Raw genomic sequence first — 19,753 nt, 5'->3', positions numbered from 1 at the left:
CTTTTGCCGTCCGCGGCTGACGGCAAAGGCCTTTGCCGTCCGCCGTTCATGCCTTTGCCGTCCGCCGTGGCAGACGGCAAAATAGCTGATTCCTGTAGTGAGGTGCACAAGTTTGATCGATGATAATTTCAATCACCTTTTCTAGCATCATTATATATCATAACGGTATCTCATCTCATAAAGCTTCTCATTATCAAGTAACAAGCTATTCACATGTTAAAGTATAGATCATAAACTTTCTTGAAAACTAACAAACCGTGTTATCAGTCATCAAACAATTACAATTCATCTTATCTTCAGGAAGAGTCTATGTCAGAGCTTTGATTTAGCAAACTCCACATACTCAACTATCATTTAGTCTTTCACAATTGCTAACACTCACGCGATATTTATGGGTCCAAAGTTTTAATCAGACACAGAGAAAGATAGGGGCTTATAGATTCGCCTCCCAACCTTTTACCTCAAGGGTAATGTCAACAATAATAGCTCATGATGCCTTACATCCAATTGGATATATATATTAGAATATTTCCAACACAGTGTGCTTGCCAAAGGATAAAATGTAAAAAGGAAAGGTGAAGATCACCATGACTCTTGCATAAGGTAAAAGAAAAGATAGGCCCTTCGCAGAGGGAAGCAGAGGTTGCCATGCGCTTTTATAGTTGGATGCACAAAATCTTAATGCGAGGGAACGTCACTTTATATTGCCACTTGTGATAGGGACCTTTATTATGCAGTCCGTCACTTTTATTGCTTCCATATCACAAGATCGTATAAAGCTTATTTCTCCACACTAAAAGATCATACATATTTAGAGAGCAATTTTTATTGCATGCACCAATGACAACTTACTTGAAGGATCTTACTCAATCCATAGGTAGGTATGGTGGACTCTCATGGCAATACTGGTTTAAGGGATGTTTGGAAGCACAAGTAGTATCTCTACTTGGTGCAAAGAATTTGGCTAGCATGAGGGGGAAAGGCAAGCTCAGCATGTTGAATGATCCATGACAATATACTTTATTTCGGATATAAGAAAACATAACCCATTACGTTGTCTTCCTTGTCCAACATCAACCTTTTAGCATGTCATATTTTAATGAGTGATCACAATTACAAAAGATTTCCAAGATAGTATATTTATATGTGAAATCTCTCTTCCCTCAATATTCTTTCATGAATTGTTCAAGTGACTAATACAATGTTTGCTAACCTTCAATAAATTTACCACCTCTACTTCTTATATGTGAAGTCATTACTCCCCATGGGATAAGCATATGAAACATATATAATTTCAGATTTATGACATGCAAATCATTCAACCATTTACTCATAGGATATAAGTGAAGCAAACGAGTAAATGACGAACTAGTCCAAAAAGATATAAGTGAAGATCAATGAGTAGTTAAATAATTATGTAGCTATGTGAAGACTCTCTCTCATTTAAGTATTTCAGATCTTAAGTACTTTATGCAAACATCAAGCAAAACAAAATAAAACGACATTTCAAGGATAGCACTCATCATGTGAAGAAGCAAAAACTTAGACTCAACCGATACTAACCGATAATCGTTGAAGAAGAAAGGTGGGATGCCTACCGGGGCATCCCCAAGCTTAGATGCTTGAGACTTCTTGAAATATTATCTTGGGGTGCCTTGGGCATCCCCAAGCTTGAGCTTTTGTGTCTCCTTAATTCCTCTCATATCACGGTTTCCTAAATCTCGAAAGCTTCATCCACACCAAACTCAACAAGAACTCGTGAGATAAGTTAGTATAAACCAATGCAAAAACCTTATCATTTTCTACTGTAACAAATCACTAAAATTATTATTCAACATTGCATACTAAATGCCTCTGCATATTTAATAGTCCTATCCTCAAATAGAATCATTAAACAAGCAAACATATGCAAACAATGCAAACATAACAGCAATCTGCCAAAACAGTACAGTCTGTAAACAATGCAAGATTCATCATACTTCCCTAACTCCAAAAAATATGAAAGAAAATTCCCACTGTAGTAAATTTATCAGATCTTATTATGCAAAAGGTTTCAACATTTTATCACATTCTGAATTTTCTAGGGAATTTTTGCAACAGCGGTAAACTTTCTGTTTTGAAACAGCAACATGTATACTTGCAAAATAAGCATGGTAAAAGCTATCCTTGACATTTTTATTGAAACTAGAGATGCAAAACATTGTTCTAAATAACAGAAAGGAAATAATAACAAAATAAAATGACGCTCCAGGCAAAACACATATAATGTGGTGAAAAAAAATATAGCTCCACGTAAAGTTACCGATGAACGAAGACGGAAGAGGGGATGCCTTCAGGGCATCCCCAAGCTTACGCTCTTGGTTGTCCTTAAATATTACCTTGGGGTGCCTTGGGAATCCCCAAGCTTAGGCTCTTGTCACTCCTTATTCCATAGTCCATCGAATCTTTACTCAAAACTTGAAAACTTCACAACACAAAACTTAACAGAAAATCTCGTGAGCTCCGTTAGTGAAAGAAAACAAAACACCACTTCAAGGTACTGTAATGAACTACTCCCTCAGCCCTCAGCCCCGAGGGTGAACTACTCCCTCCTCGTCATGGAGAGCGCCGGAATGATGAAGATGGCCACCGGTGAGGGATCCCCCCTCCGGCAGGGTGCTGGAACAGGGTCCCGATTGGTTTTTGGTGGCTACAGAGGCTTGCGGCGGCGGAACTCCCGATCTATTCTCTTCCCCGATGTTTTTAGGGTATATGGACATATATAGGCGAAAGAAGTCGGTCAGGGGAGCCACGAGGGGCCCACGAGGGTGGGGCGCGCCTCCCTGCCTCGTGGCCACCTCGAAGCTTCCTTGACTTCAACTCCAAGTCTCCTAGATCACGTTCGTTCCAAATATCACGCTCCCGAAGGTTTCATTCCATTTGGACTCCGTTTGATATTCCTTTTCTGCGAAACACTGAAATAAGCAAAAAACAACAATTTGGGCTGGGCCTCCGGTTAATAGGTTAGTCCCAAAAATAATATAAAAGTGTTTAATAAAGCCCATAAACATCCAAAACAGATAATATAATAGCATGAATACTTCATAAATTATAGATACGTTGGAGACGTATCAAGTACATCTTCATACCCTTGAAGATCGCGATGCCGAAGCGTTGCAAGAACACGGTTGGTGGAGTTGTACACGCAGCGATTCAGATCACGGTCGATTCCAATCTAAGCGCCCAACAACGGCGCCTCCACGTTCAACACACGTGCAGCCCGGTGACGTCTCCCACGCCTTGATCCAGCAAGGAGGAGGGAGAGGTTGGGGAAGACAACTCTAGCAGCAGCACGACGGCGTGGTGGTGGTGGAGCAGCGTGGTTCTCCAGCAGGGCTTCGCCAAGCACTACGAGAGACGAGGAGGTGGAGAGGTAGGGCTGCGCCAAGAGAGAGAGAGAGAGAGAGACTCGTGTCTTTGGTAGCCCCAAAACCCCCACTACATATAGGAGGAGGGGAGGTGGCTGCGCCCCCTCTAGGGTTCCCACCCTAGGGGGTGCGGCAGCCCTAGATGGGATTGGGGGCGGCCAAGAGGGGGAGAGAGGGGGCGCGCCCTAGGGTGGGCCTTTAGGCCCATCTGCGCCTAGGGTTTCCCCCTTCTCCTCCTAGCAGCGCCTTGGGCCTTGGTGGGAGGCGCACCAGCCAAGTCAGGGGCTGGTCCCTTCCCACTCTTTGCCCATGCACGCCTCCGGGGCAGGTGCCCCCCGGAACCCTTCCAGTGGTCCCAATCCTCACTTCCTATATATCATTCTTTACCTCCGAACCATTCCGGAACTCCTTGTGACGTCCGAGATCTCATCCAGGACTCCGAACAACATTCGGTAACCACGTACATACTTTCCCTATAACCCTAGCGTCATCGAACCTTAAGTGTGTAGACCCTACGGGTTCGGGAACCATGCAGACATGACTGAGACATCTCTCCGACCAATAACCAACAGCGGGATCTGGATACACATGTTGGCTCCCACATGTTCCACGATGATCTCATCGGATGAACCACGATGTCGGGGATTCAACCAATCCCTTATACAATTCCCTTTGTCTACCGGTATGATACTTGCGTGAGATTCGATCGTCGGTATCCCTATACCTTGTTCAATCTCGTTAACGACAAGTCTCTTTTCTCGTTCGTAACACGTCATCCCGTGATCAAATCCTTGGTCACATTGAGCTCATTATGATGATATACTACCGAGTGGGCCCAGAGATACCTCTCCGTCACACGGAGTGACAAATCCCAGTCTCGATTCGTGCCAACCCAACAGACACTTTTGGAGATACCCGTAGTGTGCCTTTATAGCCACCCAGTTACGTTATGACGTTTGGCACACCCAAAGCATTCCTACGGTATCCAGGAGTTGCACAATCTCATGGTATAAGGAAATGATACTTGACATTAGAAAAGCTTTAGTAGACGAACTACACGATCTTGTGCTATGCTTAGGATTGGGTCTTGTCCATCACATCATTCTCCTAATGATGTGATCCCGTTATCAACGACATCCAATATCCATGGTCAGGAACCGTAACCATCTGTTGATCAACGAGCTAGTCAACTAGAGGCTCACTAGGGACATGTTGTGGCCTATGTATTCACACATGTATTACGATTTCTAGATAATACAATTATAGCATAGACAATTATCATGAACAAGGAAATATAATAATAACCACTTTATTATTACCTCTAGGGCATATTTCTAACAGTCTCCCACTTGCACTAGAGTCAATAATCTAGTTACATTGTGATGAATCGAACACCCATAGAGTTCTGGTGTTGATCATGTTTTGCTCATGGAAGAGGTTTAGTCAACGGATCTGCGACATTCAGATCCGTATGCACTTTACAAATATCTATGTCTCCATCTTGAATATATTCACGAATGGAGTTGAAGCGGCACTTGATATGCCTGGTCTTCCTGTGAAACCTGGGCTCCTTGGCAAGGGAAATAGCTCCAGTGTTGTCACAGAAGAGTATCATTGGGTCCGACGCATTGGGAATAACTCCTAGGTCGGTGATGAACTCCTTCATCCAGACTGCTTCCCGTGCTGCCTCCGAGGCTGCTATATACTCCGCTTCACATGTAGATCCTGCCACGACGCTATGCTTGCAACTGCATCAGCTGACTGCCCCACCATTCAAAATGTACACGTATCCGGTTTGTGACTTGGAGTCATCTAGATCTGTGTCGAAGCTAGCATCGACATAACCCTTTACAACGAGCTCTTCGTCACCTCCATAAACGAGAAACATATCCTTAGTCCTTTTCAGGTACTTCAGAATATTCTTGACCGCTGTCCAGTGTTCCATGTCGGGATTACTTTGGTACCTCCCTACCAAACTTACGGCAAGGTTCACATCAGGTCTGGTACACAGCATGGCATACATAATAGACCCTATGGCTGAGGCATAGGGGATGACACTCATCTTTTCTCTATCTTCTGCCGTGGTCAGGCATTGAGCCGTGCTCAATCTCACACCTTGCAATACACGCAAGAACCCCTTCTTGGACTGATCCATATTGAACTTCTTCAATATCTTGTCAAGGTATGTGCTTTGCGAAAGACCAATGAGGCGTCTCGACCTATCTCTATAGATCTTAATGCCTAATATGTAAGCAGCTTCGCCAAGGTCCTTCATTGAAAAACACTTATTCAAGTAGGCCTTTACGCTTTCCAAAAGTTCTATATCATTTCCCATCAATAGTATGTCATCCACATATAATATGAGAAATGCTACAGAGCTCCCACTCACTTTCTTGTAAACGCAGGCTTCTCCATAAGTCTGTGTAAACCCAAACACTTTGATCATCTCATCAAAGCGAATGTTCCAACTCCGAGATGCTTGCACCAGCCCATAGATTGAGCACTGGAGCTTGCATACCTTGTCAGCATTCTTAGGATCGATAAAACCTTCCGGCTGCACCATATACAATTCTTCCTTAAGGAAACCATTAAGGAATGTCGTTTTGACATCCATTTGCCATATCTCATAATCATAGAATGCGGCAATCGCTAACATGATTCGGACGGACTTCGGCTTCGCTACGGGTGAGAAGGTCTCATCGTAGTCAATCCCTTGAACTTGTCGATAACCCTTAGCGACAAGTCGAGCCTTATAGATGGTCACATTAGCATCCGCGTCAGTCTTCTTCTTAAAGATCCAATTATTCTCTATGGCTTGCCGATCATCGGGCAAGTCTGTCAAAGTCCATACTTTGCTTTCATACGTGGATCCTATCTCGGATTTCATGGCTTCAAGCCATCTGTTGGAATCTGGGCCCGCCATCGCTTCTTCATAGTTCGAAGGTTCACCGTTGTCTAACAACATGATTTCCAGGACAGGGTTGCCGTACCACTCTGGTGCGGAACATGTCCTCATGGACCTATGAAGTTCAGTAGTACCTTGATCCGAAGTTTCATGATCATCATCATTAACTTCCTCTCTAATCGGTGCAGGCACCACAGAAACATTTTCCTGAGTTGCGCTACTTTCCGGTTCAAGAGGTAGTACCTCATCAAGTTCTACCTTCCTCCCACTTACTTCTTTCGAGAGAAACTCTTTCTCTAGAAAGGATCCATTCTTGGCTACAAAGATCTTGCCTTCGGATCTGAGGTAGAAGGTATACCCAATAGTTTCCTTAGGGTATCCTATGAAGATGCATTTTTCTGACTTGGGTTCGAGCTTTTCAGGTTGAAGTTTCTTGACATAAGCATCGCATCCCCAAACTTTCAGAAACGACAGCTTAGGTTTCTTCCCAAACCATAATTCATACGGTGTCGTCTCAACGGATTTCGACGGAGCCCTATTTAAAGTGAATGCGGCAGTCTCTAAAGCATAACCCCAAAATGATCATAGATCGCACCATGTCCAACAGAGTACGATTACGACGTTTGGATACACCATTACGCTGAGGTGTTCCAGGCGGCGTGAGTTGTGAAAAAATTCCACATTTCCTTAAGTGTATGCCAAACTCGTGACTCAAATATTCTCCCCCACGATCTGATCGCAAGAATTTTATTTTCCTGTCATGTTGATTCTCAACCTCACTCTGAAATTCCTTGAACTTTTCAAAGGTCTCAGACTTGTGTTTCATTAAGTAGACATACCCATATCTACTTAAGTCATCAGTGAGGGTGAGAACATAATGATAACCACCGCGAGCCTCAACGCTCATTGGACCGCACACATCAGTATGTATGATTTCCAATAAGTTGGTCGCTCGCTCCATTGTTCCGGAGAATGGAGTCTTGGTCATTTTGCCCATGAGGCATGGTTCGCACGTGTCAAATGATTCATAATCAAGAGACTCCAAAAGTCCATCTGCATGGAGTTTCTTCATGCGTTTGACACCAATGTGACCAAGGCGGCAGTGCCACAAGTATGTGGGACTATCATTATCAACCTTACATCTTTTGGCATTCACACTATGAATATGTGTAACATCACGTTCGAGATTCAATAAGAATAAACCATTGACCAGCGGGGCATGACCATAAAACATATCTCTCATATAAATAGAACAACCATTATTCTCAAATTTAAATGGGTAGCCATCTCGCATTAAACGAGATCCAGATACAATGTTCATGCTCAAAGCTGGCACTAAATAACAATTATTGAGGTTTAAAACTAATCCCGTAGGTAAATGTAGAGGTAGCGTGCCGACGGCGATCACATCGACCTTGGAACCATTCCCGACGCGCATCGTCACCTCGTCCTTCGCCAGTCTCCGCTTATTCCGCAGCTCCTGTTTTGAGTTACAAATATGAGAAACCGCACCGGTATCAAATACCCAGGAGCTACTACGAGTGCTGGTAAGGTACACATCAATAACATGTATATCATACATACCTTTGGTATTTCCGGCCTTCTTATCCGCTAAGTACTTGGGGCAGTTCCGCTTCCAGTGACCATTTCCCTTGCAATAAAAGCACTGAGTCTCGGGCTTGGGTCCATTCTTTGGCTTCTTCCCGGCAACTGATTTACCGGGCGCGGCAAGTCCCTTGCCGTCCTTCTTGAAGTTCTTCTTACCCTTGCCCTTCTTGAAACTAGTGGTCTTATTCACCATCAACACTTGATGTTCCTTTTTGATCTCCACCTCCGCTGATTTCAGCATTGAATATAACTCAGGAATGGACTTCTCCATCCCTTGCATATTGTAGTTCATCACAAAGCTTTTGTAGCTAGGTGGAAGCGACTGGAGGATCCTGTCAACGACCGAGTCATCCGGAAGATTAACTCCCAGCTGAAACAAGCGGTTGTGCAACCCAGACATTTTGAGTATATGCTCACTGACAGTACTGTTTTCCTCCATCTTACAACTGTGGAACTTGTCAGAGACTTCATATCTCTCGACCCGGGAATGAGCTTGGAAAACTATTTTCAGCTCTTGGAACATCTCATATGCTCTGTGTTGCTCAAAACGCTTTTGGAGCCCCGGTTCTAAGCTGTAAAGCATGCCGCACTAGACCAGGGAGTAATCATCACTATGCGACTGCCAGGCATTCATAACATCTTGAGTTGCTGGGAAAATGGGTGTTTCACCTAGCGGTGCTTCAAGGACATATGCTTTCTTGGCAGCTATGAGGATGATCCTCAAGTTACGGACCCAGTCCGTATAGTTGCTACCATCGTCTTTCAGCTTGGTTTTCTCTAGGAACGCGTTGAAGTTGAGGGCAACATTAGCGTGGGCCATTTGATCTACAAGACATATTGTAAAGATTTTTAGACTAAGTTCATGATAATTAAGTTCATCTAATCAAATTATTTAATGAACTCCCACTCAAATAGACATCCCTCTAGTCATCTAAGTGATACATGATTCGAATCGACTAGGCCGTGTCTGATCATCACGTGAGACGGACTAGTCATCAATGGTGAACATCTCCATGTTGATTGTATCTACTATACGACTCATGTTCGACCTTTCGGTCTCTCGTGTTCCGAGGCCATGTCTGTACATGCTAGGCTCGTCAAGTCAATCTAAGTGTTTTGCATGTGTAAATCTGGCTTACACCCGTTGTATTCGAACGTTAGAATCTATCACACCCGATCGTCACGTGGTGCTTCGAAACAACAAACCTTCGCAATGGTGCACATTTAGGGGGAACACATTCTTGAAATTTTAGCGAGGGATCATCTTATTTAAGCTACCGTTGTTCTAAGCAAATAAGATGTAAAAACATGATAAACATCACATGCAATCAAATAGTGACATGATATGGCCAATATCATTTTGCTCCTTTTGATCTCCATCTTCGGGGCGCCATGATCATCATCGTCACCGGCATGACACCATGATCTCCATCATCGTGTCTTCATGAAGTTGTCTCGCCAACTTTTACTTCTACTACTATGGCTAACGGTTAGCAATAAAGTAAATAATTACATGGTGTTTTCATTGACACGCGGGTCATACAATAAATTAAGACAACTCCTATGGCTCCTGCCGGTTCTCATACTCATCGACATGCAAGTCATGATTCCTATTACAAGAACATGATCAATCTCATACATCACATATATCATTCATCACATCCTTTTGGCCATATCACATCACACGGCATATGATGCAAGAACAAGTTAGACGTCCTCTAATTGTTGTCGCAAGTTTTTACGTGGCTGCTATAGGTTTCTAGCAAGAACGTTTCTTACCTACGCCAAAACCACAACGTGATATGCCAATTTCTATTTACCCTTCATAAGGACCCTTTTCATCGAATCCAATCCAACTAAAGTGGGAGAGACAGACACCCGATAGCCACCTTATGCAACTAGTGCATGTCAGTCGGTGGAACCTGTCTCACGTAAGCGTACGTGTAAGGTCGGTCCGGGCCGCTTCATCCCATGATGCCGCCGAATTAAGATAAGACTAGTAACGGCAAGTAAATTGACAAAATTGATGCCCACAACAACTTGTGTTCTACTCATGCATAGAAACTACGCATAGACCTAGCTCATGATGCCACTGTTGGGGATCGTTGCAGAAATCAAAAAATTTGTACGCATCACCAAGATCAATCTATGGAGATACTGGCAATGGGGGAGAGGGGAGTATATCTTCATACCCTTGAAGATCGCGATGCGGAAGCATTGCAAGAACGCGGTTGGTGGAGTCGTACATGCAGCGATTCAGATCGCGGTCGATTCCGATCTAAGCGCCGAACAACGGCGCCTCCGCATTCAACACACGTGCAGCCCGGTGACGTCTCTAGCGCCTTGATCCAGCAAGGAGGAGGGAGAGGTTGGGGAAGACAACTCCAGCAGCAGCACGATGGCATGGTGGTGGTGGAGCAGCGTGGTTCTCCAGCAGGGCTTCGCCAAGCACTACGAGAGACGAGGAGGTGGAGAGGTAGGGCTGCGCCAAGAGAGAGAGAGAGACTCGTGTCTTTTGGCAGCCCCAAAACCCCCACTATATATAGGAGGAGGGGAGGTGGCTGAGCCCCCTCTAGGGTTCCCACCCTAGGGGGTGCAGCAGCCCTAGATGGGATTAGGGGGCGGCCAAGAGGGGGAGAGAGGGGGCCGCCCTAGGGTGGGCCTTTAGGCCCATCCGCGCCTAGGGTTTCCCCCTTCTCCTCCTAGCTGCGCCTTGGGCCTTGGTGGGAGGCGCACCAGCCCACTCAGGGGCTGGTCCCTTCCCACTCTTGGCTCATGCACGCCTCCGGGGCTGGTGCCCCTCCCCCCCGGAACCCTTCCGGTGATCTCGGAACATTACCGGTGATGCCCGGAACACTTCCGGTGTCCAAATCCTCACTTCCTATATATCATTCTTTACCTCTGGACCATTCCGGAACTCCTCGTGACATCCGGGATCTCATCCGGGACTCCGAACAAAATTTGGTAACCACATACATACTTTCCCTATAACCCTAGCGTCATCGAACCTTAAGTGTGTAGACCCCACGGGTTCAGGAACCATGCAGACATGACCGAGACATCTCTCCGGCCAATAACCAACAGCGGGATCTGGATACCCATGTTGGCTCCCACATGTTCCACGATGATCTCATCGGATGAACCACGATGTCGGGGATTCAATCAATCCCGTATACAATTCCCTTTGTCTACCGGTATGATACTTGCCCGAGATTCGATCGTCGGTATCCCTATACCTTGTTCAATCTCGGCAAGTCTCTTTACTCGTTCGTAACACATCATCCCGTGATCAACTCCATGGTCACATTGAGCTCATTATGATGATGTCCTACCGAGTGGGCCCAGAGATACCTCTCCGTCACACGGAGTGACAAATCCCAGTCTCGATTCGTGCCAACCCAACAGACACTTTCGGAGATACCTGTAGTGTGCCTTTATAGCCACCCAGTTAGGTTGTGACGTTGGGCACACACAAAGCATTCCTACGGTATTCGGGAGTTGCACAATCTCCTGGTAAACGAACTACACGATCTTATGCTATGCTTAGGATTGGGTCTTGTCCATCACATCATTCTCCTAATGATGTGATCCCGTTATCAACGACAGCCAATGTCCATGGTCAGGAAACCGTAACCATCTATTGATCAACGAGCTAGTCAACAAGAGGCTCACTAGGCACATGTTGCGGTCTATGTATTCAAACATGTATTACGATTTCCAGATAACACAATTATAGCATAGACAATTATCATGAACAAGGAAATATAATAATAACCACTTTATTATTGCTTCTAGGGCATATTTCCAACACTTTGATCACCTCATCAAAGCGTATGTTCCAACTCCGAGATGCTTGCTCCAGTCCATAGAAGGATCGCTGGAGTTTGCATACCTTTTAGCATCCTTAGGATCGACAAAACCTTTTGGTTGTATCACATACAACCTTTCCTCACGGAAACCGTCAAGGAAACTTTGTTTTGACATCCATCTGCCAGAATTCGTAAATGAAAATGCAGCAACTACTAACATAATTCTAACAGACTTTAGCATCGCTATGATTGAGAGAGTCTCATCACAGTCAACTCCTTGAACTTGTCGGAAACTTCTTTGAGACAAGTCGAGCTTCATAAATGGTGACATTACCATCAGCGTCTGTCTTCTTCTTAAAGATCCATTTATTCTCAATGGCTTGCCGATCATCGCGAAAGTCCACCAAAGTCCATACTTTGTTCTCATACATGGATCCTATCTCAGTTTTTATGGCTCCTAGCCATTTGTTGGAATCCAGGCCCACCATCGCTTCTCCATAGCTCATAGGTTCATCGTTGTCCAACAACATGACCTTTAAGACAGGGTTACCACTCAGAAGTTCTACACACCCTTGTCGACCTACGAGGTTCGATAGTAACTTGATCTGAAGCTTTATGATCATCATCATTAGCTTTCTCTTCAACTGAGGTAGGTGCCACAGAAACATCTTTCTGTGTCGCGCTACTCTCATTGAAGTAAAGGTTCAACAACCTCATCAAGTTCTATCTTCCTCCCACTCAATTCTTTCGAAACAAACTCTTACTCGAGAAAGGACCTGTTCATAGCGACAAACAATTTGTCCTCAGATCTGAGATAGAAGGTATACACAATCGTCTTCTTTGGTATTCTATGAAGACATAATTTTCTGCTTTTGGGTTCGAGCTTTTCTGGCCGAAGCCTATCGACATAAGCATCGTAGCCCCAAACCTTAAGAAACAACAACTTAGGTTTCTTGCCAAACCATAGTTCATACGATGTTGTCTCCACGGACTTAGATGGTGCCCTATTTAAAGTGAATGTAATTGTCTCTAATGCATAACCCCAAAATGATAGCGGTAGATCGGTAAGAGACATCATAGATCGCACCATATCCAATAGGGTGCGATTACGACGTTCGGACACACCATTACGCTATGGTGTTCCAGGTGGCGTCAACTGTGAAACGATTCCACCTTGTCTTTAGTGATTGCCAAACTCATAACTCAGATACTCCCCCTTGATCAGATCGTAGGAACTTGATCTTCTTGTTATGATGATTCTCAACTTCACTCTGAAATTGCTTGAACTTTTTAAACGTTTCAGACTTATGCTTCATTAAGTAAACATACCCATATGTACTCAATTCATCGGTGAAGGTGAGAAAATAATGATATCCACTGCGTGCGTCAACACTCATCGGACCGCACACATCAGCATGTGTGATTTCCAACAAGTCACTTGCCAGTTCCAGTGTTCCAGAAAACGGGGTTTTAGTCATCTTGCCTATGAGGCTTGGTTCGCATGTGTCAGGTGATTCAAAATCAAGTGACTCCAAAACTCCATTAGCATGGAGGTTCTTCATGCGCTTTACACCAATATGACCTAAGCGGTAGTGCCACAAGAAAGTGGTACTATCATTATCAACTCTACATCTTTTGGCATCAATGTTATGAACATGCGTATCACTACGACCGAGATTCAACAAACCATTCACATTGGGTGCATGACCATAAAAGGTATTATTCATGTAAACAGAATAACCATTATTCTCTGACTTAAATGAATAACCGTATTACAATAAACATGATCCAATCATGTTCATGCTCAACGCAGACACCAATGCAAACAACATTTATCTAGGTTCAACACTAATCCCGAAGGTAGAGGGAGCGTGCGAGGGTGATCACATCAACCTTGGAAACACTTCCAACACACATCATCACCTCGCCCTTAGCTAGTCTCTGTTTATTCCGTAGCTTTTGTTTCGAGCTACCAACATCAGCAACTGAACTGGTATCTAATACCCAGGTGCTACTAGGAGTACTAGTAAGGTACACATCAATAACACATATATCAAATATACTTTTGTTGAAGTTTCTAGCCTTCTTATCTACCAAGTATTTGAGGCAGTTCCGCTACCAGTGAGCGTTCCCCTAATACAAGCACTTCCTCTCGGGTTTGGGTTCTTGGGTTTCTTCACTGGAGCGGCAACTGGCTTGCCATTCATGAAGTTTCCCTTCTTGTTGCCCTTGCCCTTCTTCGAAACCAGTGGTCTTGTTAACCATCAACACTTGATGCTCCTTCTTGATTTCTACCTTTACGGCCTTAAGCACGACGAACAGCTCTGGGATCATCTTCCCTTGCATGTTATAGTTCATCACGAAACTCTAGTAGCTTGGTGATAGTGACTGGAGAACTTTTGTCAATCACTCTCTTATCTGGAAGATTAACTCCCACTTGATTCAAGTGATTGAAGTACCCAGACATTCTGAGCACATGCTCACTGGCTGAGCTATTCTCCTCCATCTTGTAGGCAATGATCTTGTCTGAGGTCTCAAACCTCTCAACACGGGCATGAGCCTGAAATACCAATTTCAGCTCTTGGAACATCTCATATGTTCCATGGTGTTCAAAAAGCTTTTGGAGCCCCGACTCTAAGCCGTAAAGCATGGCGCACTAAACTATCAGGTAGTCATCAGAACGTGTCTGCCAGATGTTCACAACATCCACAGATCACGCCAGAGGGGTTGGCACACCGAGCGGTGCATCAAGGACAGAAGCCTTCTGTGTAGCAGTGAGGACAATCCTCAGACTACGGCCCTAGTCCGCACAATTGCTTACAATATCTTTCAACTTAGTCTTTCTCTAGGAACGTATTAAAACAAGGAGCTAAAGGGCGAGCTATTAATCCACAACATAATTTGCAAAGACAATTTAGACTATGTTCATGATAATTAAGTTCATCTAATCAAATTATTTAATGAACTCCCACTCAGATAGACATCCCTCTAGTCATCTAAGTGATACATGATCCGAATCGACTAGGCCGTGTCCAATCATCTCGTGAGACGGACTAGTCATCAACGGTGAACATCTCCATGTTGATCGCATCTACTATACGACTCATGTTCGACCTTTCGGTCTCTTGTGTTCCGAGGCCATGTCTGTACATGCTAGGCTCGTCAAGTCAACCTAAGTGTTTCGCATGTGTAAATCTGGCTTACACCCGTTGTATGCGAACGTTAGAATCTATCACACCCGATAATCACGTGGTGCTTCGAAACAACGAACCTTCGCAACGGTGCACAGTTAGGGGGAACACATTTCTTGAAATTTTAGTGAGGGATCATCTTATTTATGCTACCGTCATTCTAAGCAAATAAGATGTAAACATGACAAACATCACATGCAAATTATAAAGTGACATGATATGGCCAATATCATCTTGCACCTTTGATCTCCATCTTTGAGGCACGACATGATCACCATCGTCACCGGCATAACACCATGATCTCCATCATCTGTCTTCATGAAGTTGTCTTGCCAACTATTACTTCTACTACTATGGCTAACAGTTAGCAATGAAGTAAAGTAACTACATGGCGTTTACATTGACTCGCAAGTCATACAATAAATTAGGACAACTCCTATGGCTCCTGCCGGTTGTCATACTCATCGACATGCAAGTCGTGATTCCTATTACAAGAACATGATCAATCTCATACATCACATATATCATTCATCACATCCTTTTGGCCATATCACATCACATAGCATACCCTGCAAAAACAAGTTAGACGTCCTCTAATTGTTGTTTGCATGTTTTACGTGGCTGCTATGGGTTTCTAGCAAGAACGTTTCTTACCTACGCAAAAGCCACAACGGTGATATGCCAATTCCTATTTACCCTTCATAAGGACCCTCTTCATCGAATCCGATCCGACTAAAGTGGGAGAGACAGACACCCGCTAGCCACCTTATGCATCAAGTGCCTGTCTGTCGGTGGAACCAGTCTCACGTAAGAGTACGTGTAAGGTCGGTCCGGGCCACTTCATTCCACAATGCTGTCGAATCAAGATAAGACTAGTAACGGTAAGCAAATTGACCAAATCATCGCCCACAACTACTTTGTGTTCTACTCGTGCATAGAATCTATGCAGAGACCTAGCTATGATACCACTGTTGGGGAACGTAGTAATAATTCAAAATTTTCCTACGTGTCACCAAGATCAATCTAGGAGATGCTGGCAACGAGAGAGAAGGAGTGCATCTTCATACCCTTGAACATCGCTAAGTGGAAGCGTTACAAGAACGCGGTTGATGGAGTCGTACTCGCGGCGATTCAAATCGCGGAAGATCCGATCCAAGCGCCGAACGGACGGTGCCTCTGTGTTCAACACATGTACAGCCCGGGGACGTCTCCTCCTTCTTGATCCAGGGGGAGAGGAGAAGCTGAGGGAAAGCTCCAGCAGCACGACGACGTGGTGGGGGAGCTTGCGGTTCTCCTGGAGGGCTTCGCCAAGCACTACGGAGGAGGAGGAGGTGTTGGAGGAGGGAGGGGCTGCGCCCGGGGAAGGGGTTGCCGCTGCCCTCTCTCTCCCTCACTATATATAGGGGGAAGGGGAGAGGAGGAGGTGCCCTAGGGTTTCCCTAGGGTAGGGGCAGCGGCCACAGGGGAAACCCTAGATGGGTTTGGGCGCCCCCACCCCTAGGAAACTTGCCCCCCAAGCCGGGAGGGGTGGCTGCCCTAGGGGAGGCGCCCCCACCTCTCCAGGTTACGTGAGATGGGGTGGGAGGGGCGCACAGCCCCTTAGTGGGCTGGTGTGCCCCCTCCCCTTGGCCCATAAGGCCCCCCAACGCTTGCCGGGGCCTCCGAAACTCCTTTCGGTCACGCTGGTCGTCACCCGGTACTCCCAGAACAATTCCAGACTCCAATACCCTTCGTCCAATATATCGATCTTCACCTCCGGACCATTCCAGAGTTCCTCTTCATGTCCGGGATCTCATCCATGACTCCGAACAACCTTCGGTAACCACATACTATTCCCATTACAACTCTAGCATCGCCGAACCTTAAGTGTGTAGACCCTACGGGTTCGGGAACCATGCAGACATGACTGAGACACCTCTCTGGTCAATAACCAATAGTGGGATCTGGATACCCATAGTGGCTCCCACATGTTCCACGATGATCTCATCAGATGAACCACGATGTCGGGGATTCAATCCATCCCGTATACAATTCCCTTTGTCCATCGGTATGTTACTTGCCCGAGATTCGACTGTCGGTATCCCCATACCTCGTTCAATCTCGTTACTGGCAAGTCTCTTTACTCGTTCCGTAACACATGATCCCGTGGCTAACTCCTTAGTCACATTGAGCTCATTATGATGATGCATTACCGAGTGGGCCCAGAGATACCTCTCCGTCATACAGAGTGACAAATCCCAGTCTCGATTCGTGCCAACCCAACAGACACTTTCGGAGATACCTGTAGTGCACTTTTATAGCCACCCAGTTACGTTGTGATGTTTGATACACCCAAAGCACTCCTACGGTATCCGGGAGTTGCACAATCTCATGGTCTAAGGAAATGATACTTGACATTAGAAAAGCTCTAGCAAACAAACTACACGATCTTGTGCTATGCTTAGGATTGGGTCTTGTACATCACATCATTCTCCTAATGATGTGACCCCGTTATCAACGACATCCAATGTCCATGGTCAGGAAACCATAACCATCTATTGATCAACGAGCTAGTCAACTAGAGGCTTACTAGGGACATGTTGTGGTCTATGTATTCACACATGTATTACGGTTTCCGGTTAATACAATTATATCATGAACAATAGACAATTATCATGAACAAGGAAATATAATAATAACCATTTTACTATTGCCTCTAGGGCATATTTCCAACAAAGACTACTCTTTGGATTAAGCGAGACAGAAGAGTGCGTTTTGGCTTTAGTGAGGCCGACGGGGTCATACTTTAAAAAAATTCAAATTAGGGCAGACGTTTTCCGAATTTGTTAAAATAATAATAATATTTTCAAAAAAATTGAGTGAAGTATTGGTTATGAATTGTGAAATTGTAACTACATAAAGTGAAGTTTTAATACATCAATGTGAAAATGATTATTATAAAATGTAAGACAATTACTTTCAAACGAGTGAAATGTGTTATTTTGAAAAATCTGCAATTGAGATAGATTTTTTTTAAAACAAGCTAGTGTGGAGTGAAATATAGGTTATGAATTGTGAAATAGTGACTACATAAAGTTAACATGTAATATATCTTTGTGAACTGGTTGTTTCGAAATGTGTAATAATTTATTTCAAAAGAGTGAAAATATTATTTGATGAATGGTTAATTGTAATAAATGTGTTTTTGTGGAAAAAATCAACCAAATGTGAAATGTTGGTTATGTGAAATAGTAACTACGGAAAGTGAAATTTGTAATGTACGATTGTGAAATTGATTATTCTGAAATGTGAAATATGTGTTTGAATTTAAAAGTGGCTGAAAATACCCAAGATTGATCTCATTTTATAGATTTTTGACGCAAGGAGCTCAAATATATAAAAGTTTCAAAAACGAATAAGTGATTTAAAAGATATGAATGTTTTAAACTAGCCAGGTGAAAGAAATGGTTGCATTTATTGTGTGGTTGGAGAGAGAGAGAGAAACAGACAGAGTGTATAGCTCTGTATTTAATTTGAAAAAGATTCACAGACTGTACAAGAATCTAACGCGCCAATCTTAGGCCAACTCCAACGACCCCAAACGAACATCCGTTTTGTCTGGATTTTGTCTGTTTGGGTCGGGCAATGGGGCGGCATCCTGCCGTTTTACTAGATGCAGCGGCCGTGCGTCCAACGTGCAGCCACATTTATACTGCATCTCGTCCGACTGCATGCAAAATTTTGCAAATAACAAAGCAACAAAAACGTATCTCATGCCAGCGGCCATGGTTCATGCCAGCAACAAAGCCAGTGCCGGCAAACATATGCCAGCCTACAAAATGGTCAAACCCCCAAGTTTCATGCCGGCAACAAAGCCATCAGCCGGAACACTAGCTAGTCTTCAAAAAGAACGGCCATAGTCCACGGTTGAGGCCTCCCTAGTTCAGGTCGTCTTGGTCGAACATCTACTTTTGCCGGTTCGCAGACCCAGTCTTTCTCCTCAGGGACATGTTGGTCAAGTCGATGCTCATGATTGCTAGCGCCACCTCTTTTGCTTTGGTGTCGCATTGGTGGCCTTGATCGCGAGCTTCTTTGATTTGGGGGCTCGATGTCGAGTTTCCTCCTTTTGGCGGCCACTGGTACAGCGAGGTGCTATACAAATGGTTTTTAACCCCTTTCTGTGACGGCGTTCTCAACCGTCGCCTAGTTAGTGACTGCGATAGGGGGTCCTTCCCACATGACCCAGAAACCGTCGGGGATATGCCCTCCTGGCACACACGCTCGGCAAAATGAGGTCGTGTGCGACCGGCAAGCGATCAAATACGGATATACGTACAGTAGTACTAAAAAAATACAATTATATAGGCGAAATCATTTCCGGTCGTAAGTACATCCCACACACTCAGTCCCCGCAAAACGTTTTCGATCGTATATACATCCCACATAGTCGCTCCAAGGAAAACGTTTCCGTTCGCAGGTACAACACACACAATTTTCACCATTAAATAGTTTGTGATAGCGTTGCCATTGCACACGTTATTAACAATTTATCGTTTGCGTTATTGAATGCATCACACATGGTGTGTAGAAGAAACTGTGTGGCAAAGGTTGTCCATCACACACAGTTTTTATGTGGTAAATGTTTGCGCAAGGTGGCCTAACGCAAACAGTTTTCAAGAGGATGTCCTGTGTGATTGTCCATTGATCCAACATGGTTTATTCCTAGAAACTGTGTGCGTTGCCTGAGGTCATCGCCCACGGTGTTTTCTCAATAACCGATTGCAATAGAAAAACCCAATTAGCAGGGTAATTGCACTATTATGAATAATCTATTTATTAATCTAATTGACAATT

This window comes from Aegilops tauschii, chromosome 3 (genome assembly GCF_002575655.3).
Source record: "Aegilops tauschii subsp. strangulata cultivar AL8/78 chromosome 3, Aet v6.0, whole genome shotgun sequence".
Taxonomy (NCBI): Eukaryota; Viridiplantae; Streptophyta; class Magnoliopsida; order Poales; family Poaceae; genus Aegilops; species Aegilops tauschii.
Note: the sequence above shows the minus strand (reverse complement) of the source record.